The following is an 8,068-nucleotide window of genomic DNA, read 5'->3' as shown; positions in this document are numbered from 1 at the left end:
GGTGTGTGGGTTTATCTCTGGGCTTTCTAGCCTGTTCCATTGATCTATATTTCTGTTTTTGTGTCAGTGCCATATTGTCTGGATTACTGTAGCTTTGTAGTATAGTCTGAAGTCAGGGACTCTGATTCCTCCAGCTCCATTTTTTTCTCTCAAGACTGCTTTGGCTATTCGGGGTCTTTTGTGTCTCCATAAAAATTTTAAGAATTTTTTCTTCTAGTTCTGTAAAAAAATGCCATTGGTAATTTGATAGAGATTGCATTGAATCTGTAGATTGCTTTGGGTAGTATAGTCATTTTCACAATATTGATTCTTGCAATCCAAGAACATGGTATATCTCTCCATCTCTTTGTATCATCTTTAATTTCTTTCATCAGTGTCTTATAGTTTTCTGCACACAGGTCTTTTGTCTCCCTAGGTAGGTTTATTCCTAGGTATTTTATTCTTTTTGTTGCAGTGGTAAATGGGAGTGTTTCCTTAATTTCTCTTTCAGATTTTTCATCATTAGTGTATAGAAATGCAAGAGATTTCTGTGCATTAATTTTGTATCCTGAAACTTTACCAAATTCATTGATTAGCTCTAGTAGTTTTCTGGTGGTATCTTTAGGATTCTCTATGTATAGTATCATGTCATCTGCAAACAGTGAAAGTTTTACTTCTTCTTTTCCAATTTGGATTCCTTTTATTTCTTTTTCTTCTCTGATTGCCGTGGCTAGGACTTCCAAAACTATGTTGAATAACAGAGGTGAGAGTGGACATCCTTGTCTTGTTCCTGATCTTAGAGGAAATGCTTTCAGTTTTTCACCATTGAGAATGATGTTTGCTGTGGGTTTGTCATATATGGCCTTTATTATGTTGAGGTACATTCCCTCTATGCCCACTTTCTGGAGAGTTTTTATCATAAATTGCCATTGAATTTTGTCAAAAGCTTTTTCTGCATCTATTGAGAGTTTTATTCTTCAATTTGTTAATATGGTGTATCACATTGATTTGCGTATATTGAAGAATCCTTGCATCCCTGGGATAAATCCCACTTGATCATGGTGTATGATCCTTTTAATGTGTTGTTGGATTCTGTCTGCTAGTATTTTGTTGAGGATTTTTGCATCTATATTCATCAGTGATATTGGTCTGTAATTTTCTTTTTTTGTAGTATCTTTGTCTGGTTTTGGTATCAGGGTGATGGTGGCCTCATAGAATGACTTTGGGAGTGTTATTTCCTCTGCAATTTTTTGGAAGAGTTTGAGAAGGATGGGTGTTAGCTGTTCTCTAAATGTTTGATAGAATTCACCTGTGAAGCCATCTGGTCCTGGACTTTTATTTGTTGGAAGATTTTTAATCACAGTTTCAATTTCATTACTTGTGATTGGTCTGTTCATATTTTCTGTTTCTCCCTGGTTCAGTCTTGGGAAGTTATACCTTTCTAAGAATTTGTCCATTTCTTCCAGGTTGTCCATTTTATTGGCATAGAATTGCTTGCAATGGTCTCTTAGGATGCTTTGTATTTCTGCGGTGTCTCTTGTAACTTCTCTGTTTTCATTTCTAATTTTATTGATTTGAGTCCTCTCCCTCTTTTTCTTGATGAGTCTGGCTAATGGTTTATCACTTGTGTTTATCTTCTCAAAGAACCAGCTTTTAGTTTTCTTGATCTTTTCTCTGGTTTTCTTTGTTTCTATTTCATTTATTTCTGCTCTGATGTTTATGATTTCTTTCCTTCTGCTAACTTTTTGTTTTGTTTGTTCTTCTTTCTCTAGCTCACTTAGGTGTAAAGTTAGATGGTTTATTTGAGATTTTTCTTGTTTCTTGAGGTAGGCTTGTATTGCTATAAACTTCCCTCTTAGAACTGCTTTTGCTGCATCCCATAGGTTTTGGACTGTTGTGTTTTCATTGTCATTTGTCTCTAGGTATGTTTTGATTTCCTCTTTGATTTATTCAGTGATCTCCTGGTTATTTAGTAATGTATTGTTTAGCCTCCATGTGTTTGTGTTTTTTATGTTTTTTTCCCTGTAATTGATTTCTAATCTCATAACACTGTGGTCAGAAAAGATGCTTGATATGATTTCAATTTTCTTAAATTTACTGAGGCTTGGTTTGTGACCCAAGATGTGATCTATCCTGGAGAATGTTCTGTACACACTTGAGAAGAAAGTATAATCTGTTGTTTTTGGATGGAATGTCCTATAAATATCAATTAAATCTATCTGGTCCATTATGTCATTTAAACCTTGTGTTTCCTTATTAATTTTCTGTTTGGATGATCTGTCCATTGGTGTAAGTGAGGTGTTAAAGTCCCCCACTATTATTGTGTTACTGTTGATTTCCTCTTTTATAGCTCTTAGCAGTTGCCTTATGTATTGAGGTGCTCCTATGTTGGGTGCATATATATTTATAATTGTTATATCTTCTTCCTAGATTGATCCATTGATCATTATGTAGTGTACTTCCTTGTCTCTGTACAATTCTTTATTTTAAAGTCTATTTTATCTGATGAGTATTGCTACTCCAGCTTTCTTCTGATTTCCATTTGCATGGAATATCTTTTTCCATCTCCTCACTTTCAGTCTGTATGTGTCCCTAGGTCTGAAGTGGGTCTCTTGTAGACAGCATATATATGGATCTTGTTTTTGTATCCATTCAGCGAGCCTGTGTCTTTTGGTTGGAGCATTTAATCCATTCACATTTAAGGTAATTATCGATATGCATGTTCCTATTACCATTTTCTGAATTGTTTTGGGTTTGTTTTTGTAGGTCCTTTTCTTCTCTTGTGTTTCCCACTTAGAGAAGTTCCTTTAGCATTTGCTGTAGAGCTGGTTTGGTGGTGCTGAATTCTCTTCACTTTTGCTTGTCTGTAAAGCTTTTGATTTCTCCATCGAATCTGAATGAGATCCTTGCCTCCTTGCCGGGTAGAGTAATCTTGGTTGTAGGTTCTTCCCTTTCATCACTTTAAATATGTCACGCCACTCCCTTCTAGCTTGTAGAGTTTCTGCTGAGAAATCAGCTGTTAACCTTATGGGAGTTGCCTTGTATGTTATTTGTCATTTTTCCCTTGCTGCTTTCAATAATTTTTCTTTGTCTTTAATTTTTTCCAATTTGATTACTATGTGTCTCAGCGTGTTTCTCCTTGGGTTTATCCTGTATAGGAGTCTCTGCGCTTCCTTGACTTGGGTGGCTATTTCCTTTCCCATGTTAGGGAAGTTTCTGACTATAATCTCTTCAAATACTTTCTTGGGTCCTTTCTCTCTCTCTTCTCCTTCTGGAACCCCTATAATACGAATGTTGTGATGTTTAATGTTGTCCCAGAGGTTTCTTAGGCTGTCTTCATTTCTTTTCATTCTTTTTCCTTTATTCTTTTCCACAGCAGTGAATTCCACCATTCTTTCTTCCAGGTCACTTATCCGTTCTTCTGTCTCAGTTATTCTGCTATTGATTCCTTCTAGTGTATTTTTCATTTCAGTTATTGTATTGTTCATCTCTGTTTGTTTGTTCTTTAATTGTTCTAGGTCTTTGTTAAACACTTCTTGAATCTTCTCAATCTTTGTTTCCATTCTTTTTCCGAGGTACTTCACTATCTTCACTATCATTATTCTGAATTCTTTTTCTGGAAGGTTGCCTATCTTCACTTCATTTAGTTGTTTTTCTGGGGGTTTATCTTGTTCCTTCATCTGGTACATAGCCCTCTGCCTTTTCATCTTGTCTATCTTTCTGTGAATGTGGTTTTTGTTCCACAGGCTGCAGGATTGTAGTTCTTCTTGCTTCTGCTGTCTGCCCTCTGGTGGATGAGGCTATCTAAGAGGTTTGTGCAAGTTTCCTGATGGGAGGGACTGGTGGTGGATAGAGCTGGCTGTTGCTCTGGTGGGCAGAGCTCAGTAAAACTTTAATCCACTTGTCTGCTGATAGGTGGGGCTGGCTTCCCTCCCTGTTGTTTTTTTGGCCTGAGGCGACCCAACACTGGAGCTTACCCGGGCTCTTTGGTGGAGCTAATGGCCGACTTCAGGAGGCCTCATGCCAAGGGGTACTTCCCAGAACTGCTGCCAGTGTCCTTGTCCTCACAGTGAGACACAGCCACCCCCTGCCTCTGCAGGAGACCCTCCAACACTTGCAGGTAGGTCTGGTTCAGTCTCCTTTGGGGTCACTGCTCCTTCCCCTGGGTCCCGATGCACACACTACTTTGTGTGTGCCCTCCAAGAGTGGAGTCCCTGTTTCCCCCAGTCTTGTCGAAGTCCTGCAATCAAATCCCACTAGCCTTCAAAGTCTGATTCTCTAGGAACTCCCCCTCCCATTGCCGGACCCCCAGGTTGGGAAGCCTGACGTGGGGCTCAGAACCTTCACTCCAGTGGGTGGACTTCTGTGGTATAAGTGTTCTCGAGTTTGTGAGTCACCCACACAGCAGTTATGGGATTTGATTTTATTGTGATTGCGCCCCTCCTACTATCTCATTGTGGCTTCTCCTTTGTCTTTGGATGTGGGGTATCTTTTTTGGTGAGTTCCAGTGTCTTCCTGTGGATGATTGTTCAGCAGTTAATTGTAATTCTGGTGCTCTCGCAAGAGAGAATGAGAGCACGTCCCTCTACTCTGCCATCTTGAACCAAAAACCTCAATATTTCTAAAATTAAGGTATGTACATTTTTTTTTAGACACAATGCTATTGCACACTTAATAGACTTCAGTATAGTGTAACTATAACTTTTAAATGCACTGGGAAACAATAAATTCCTATGACTCACTTTTTTTGCAAAATTTGCTTTATTTGGGTGGTTTGGAACCAAACCTGCAATAACGCCAAGGTATGCCTGTATTAGAATCTTAAAGTTTGAAGGGATTGAAATGATTGAGCTCATTCTACACATTGGACAGGTGAGACTGAAGACCCAGAAGGTTAATTTGACTTGAAATGTTGCCCTTATATTTTTGTTGATATTGTTTCCATCAAAACTATCTACAAAAATGTGCGTTTAACAACATCATACCATATTTAAGATAATATTAATTACTTTTAAGGTTGTAGAATTTTCTTTTGTTCACTGTTATTTGAAGCAATTGACATAGACTTTGGACATCTATTTTTCTTTTCATGGAAACTTTGATTATCATGATATTCATCGTAATGAGCTTTAACCAGGGACAACATGAAAAGTGAATCTGCCCACTACTGGCTTGTATCAAGGTCCAGCATTAAAAGCGTGGACTCTGTGGCCAGATCGTCTGAATTTGATCATGGCTCTGGCACTTTCTAGCTAGGTAACTACGTGCAAGTTATTTATTCTCTTTCTGACTCAATTTCCCATGAGATAATGGGACATATTGATAGTATTTACTTCACAAAATTGCTCATAAAGAATGAAAAGAGTTAATATTTGTAAAGTATTTATAACGGTGAGTTTTAGTGTGTTGTAAGTCCTACCATGGTTTTAATTTTTTTTAAATAAGCTTGCAGTTAACTAAACTCTCAAATCTCTTTCATGTATGTGCCTGCCGACTTGGTCTCCCCCAGTCTAAAATTGTGCAATTGATTTATTTTTTCCAGCCTAAATGCATGACTTTGCACTTAACCCTGTTGAATTTCTTCCAGTGGCACTGGCTCAGTGGCACTTCATTTCCCTCACTTTCTGCACCCACCCATCCACCCATCCACCCATCCACCCATCCCCGAGTGTAGTGCTGATAATGAGAGAGGTGGAAAAGAGAAGGGAATGCAGTCTCCTGCACACTAAGCATGCAGCCTGCAGTCCTCAAGTTCTGCCTGCAACTTAACTTTGGCACCCAACCAAATTCAAGTGGCTCTAATTACCTTTTTTTTTTTTTTTTTTTTTTTTGCGGTACGCGGGCCTCTCACTGTTGTGGCCTCTCCCGTTGCGGAGCACAGGCTCCAGACGCGCAGGCTCAGTGGCCATGGCTCACGGGCCCAGCCGCTCCGTGGCATGTGGGATCCTCCCGGACCGGGGCACGAACCCATGTCCCCTGCATCGGCAGGCGGACGCTCAACAACTGCACCACCAGGGAAGCCCTCTAATTACTTTTAAATTAGGCTTTTAGTTAAAATCTGATGAGCACATAAACTTAATAGCTGATCTCCAGCCAACATTACTATCAAACTGCCATCGAAATAAGTCCAGGAGGTTGTTATCCAAAGTACCCCAGTAAAATGAAATGAGCAGGACAATGGTTGTGACAATTGCAAAACTGCCATTTCCACAGGTGGAATTAAGTGTCTGTCCTGTAAATGAATAGAGACACAATTCAGGGAAGCAAGCCATCCAAATGTATCACTTGAATCCTGTTTGGCTGTTCTGACGTCGAAGAAGATAAGAATAAGAATCAACTGGGGAAACGAAAGATGCAGAACTACAAAAATAAACTCGTCATCCCTGACATCTGTGTTTATAAACGCATTATGTTAAACAGCAGAGATTTCCCTACGGCTGGCCAATACCAAGATGGCGTCTTGGGTGTTTACCTTTTCCCATAGCCCCAGTCGTAAGGGCTTTTCTTACTATCTCTTTGCTTCCAGCTTTTGTTTCAGTATCCCTGTAAAGAGTTGGCAGAGAACTAGCTGGGCAATTTCAGAAACATGGTTTATAACCAACCTGCTCCACTCTTTCGCTACAAAAAGTAAGCGTGTGCTAATTGTTCTTTAGTGAAGAAGTATTTGGTCCACACCCACCCCTCCTCACCCAGGTGGAGATTTTCTTTATCAATAACCCCAGAGCAGGTTTGAATCAAAGAGGTGACACACACAAGAGCCAGATGTTTGGAGGGTAAGAAGGGGAGGTAGGTTCACACAATTGTTCTGCCTTCTTGCTTTCCGCTGAAGTTCTTTCCTGTGGGCTGTAGGACACATCAACAAGCTCTGAGCATGTGCGTGGACAGCCCCAGCCCAGCACTGCAGTGGGAAGCTGCTCACAGGCTGCCTTCCTTTTCCGGTGCAGCTGGTGTTTACAGAAGGACATGATTTGAAAGTTGATTTATTTACTCTGTCTTTTTTTTTTTTTTATGAATGGACATAGATGTCTGTTGAAACAATTAATAAACTCTAGTGATATGATTAAAATTTAACAGAAAAACATCCTTGGCTGTCAGGTGGAAATCTAAGGACTGACTTTTGGAAAGTTCATAATGTAACTCAGAGTGAGATCAGAAGATATATATATATATTTTTGGCTCTGTTTTTAAGAAAACAGCTGATCACTTTCGCTTGTGGAAGCCAACGGGCTCTGGTTCCTGCCCCTTCATTTTGTCCTGGTTGTCTGTGGAGACTCAGAGGATGTTGATACAGCACCTCAACTATGGAGGGGAAGAGAACGTGCCAGAAGGTCCTCCTCCTCTTGTGCCAACTCCTCCTCCCAAGTCTCTTCAACAGTCAAGGCATCTGGGAGTTCCCTGGTGGTCCAGTGGTTAAGACTTTGCCTTCTAATGCAGGGGGTGCAGGTTTGATCCCTGGTTGGGGAGCTAAGATCCCACATGCCTTGCGGCCAAAAAATCAAAACATAAAACAGAAGCAATATTGTAACAAATTCAATAAAGACTAAAAAAAAAAAAAAGTCAAGGCATCTGAGTCCTAAGACATTGCAGTCTGATTGCAGTGAAACAAGGGGCTAGGCCAGAGGAGGTGCACTTTCTTCCTTTAAAAAATTTATTCTTTATTCTGAGTGATAATAGGAACACACACACCAATAGATAAAGTTTTATAGAGTATTCAGTGAAAAATAATTCTGTCTTGCACCCCTGCCCCCCATCAGCCACCAGTTCCCTTACCAAAGATAATCTTTATTGACAATTTCTAGAGTATTCTGCTGGAGACATCTTATGTAGTTGCAAACATTCATATATGTATATGCGTCTTAAATACACAAATAATAATGCACAACACACATTGTTCTACACCTTGTTTTTTTCACTTAACAATACATCAAAGGTTTCATTTTGTTTGTTTGTTTTCCGAAAGTGCTATCAGGGAGAAAAGTCATTCTTCATTTCAGTGATCTGATTCTGGTTCTGACTCATTGTACTAATAACAAAGATGCCAAGTTCAACTCTACCTCAGCCTCAGGTCAACTTGGTCTGGAGAAATAAG

General features: G+C 39.6%; 1 long non-coding RNA gene across 1 annotated transcript; it reads left to right on the top strand.

Annotated features, from left to right (window-relative positions):
• Positions 1-3,905: 3,905 nt before the first annotated feature.
• On the top strand, positions 3,906-7,623 carry LOC308615321. The gene is made up of 3 exons (XR_014015505.1): positions 3,906-4,099; positions 4,488-4,611; positions 7,169-7,623. It is a non-coding gene; the product is annotated as an uncharacterized lncRNA (long non-coding RNA).
• Positions 7,624-8,068: the final 445 nt, after the last annotated feature.

This window comes from Mesoplodon bidens, assembly GCF_964165515.1.
Source record: "Mesoplodon bidens genome assembly, chromosome: 1".
NCBI classification, from domain to species: domain Eukaryota; kingdom Metazoa; phylum Chordata; class Mammalia; order Artiodactyla; family Ziphiidae; genus Mesoplodon; species Mesoplodon bidens.
Note: the sequence above shows the minus strand (reverse complement) of the source record. Positions and strands in the feature narration are given on the sequence as shown.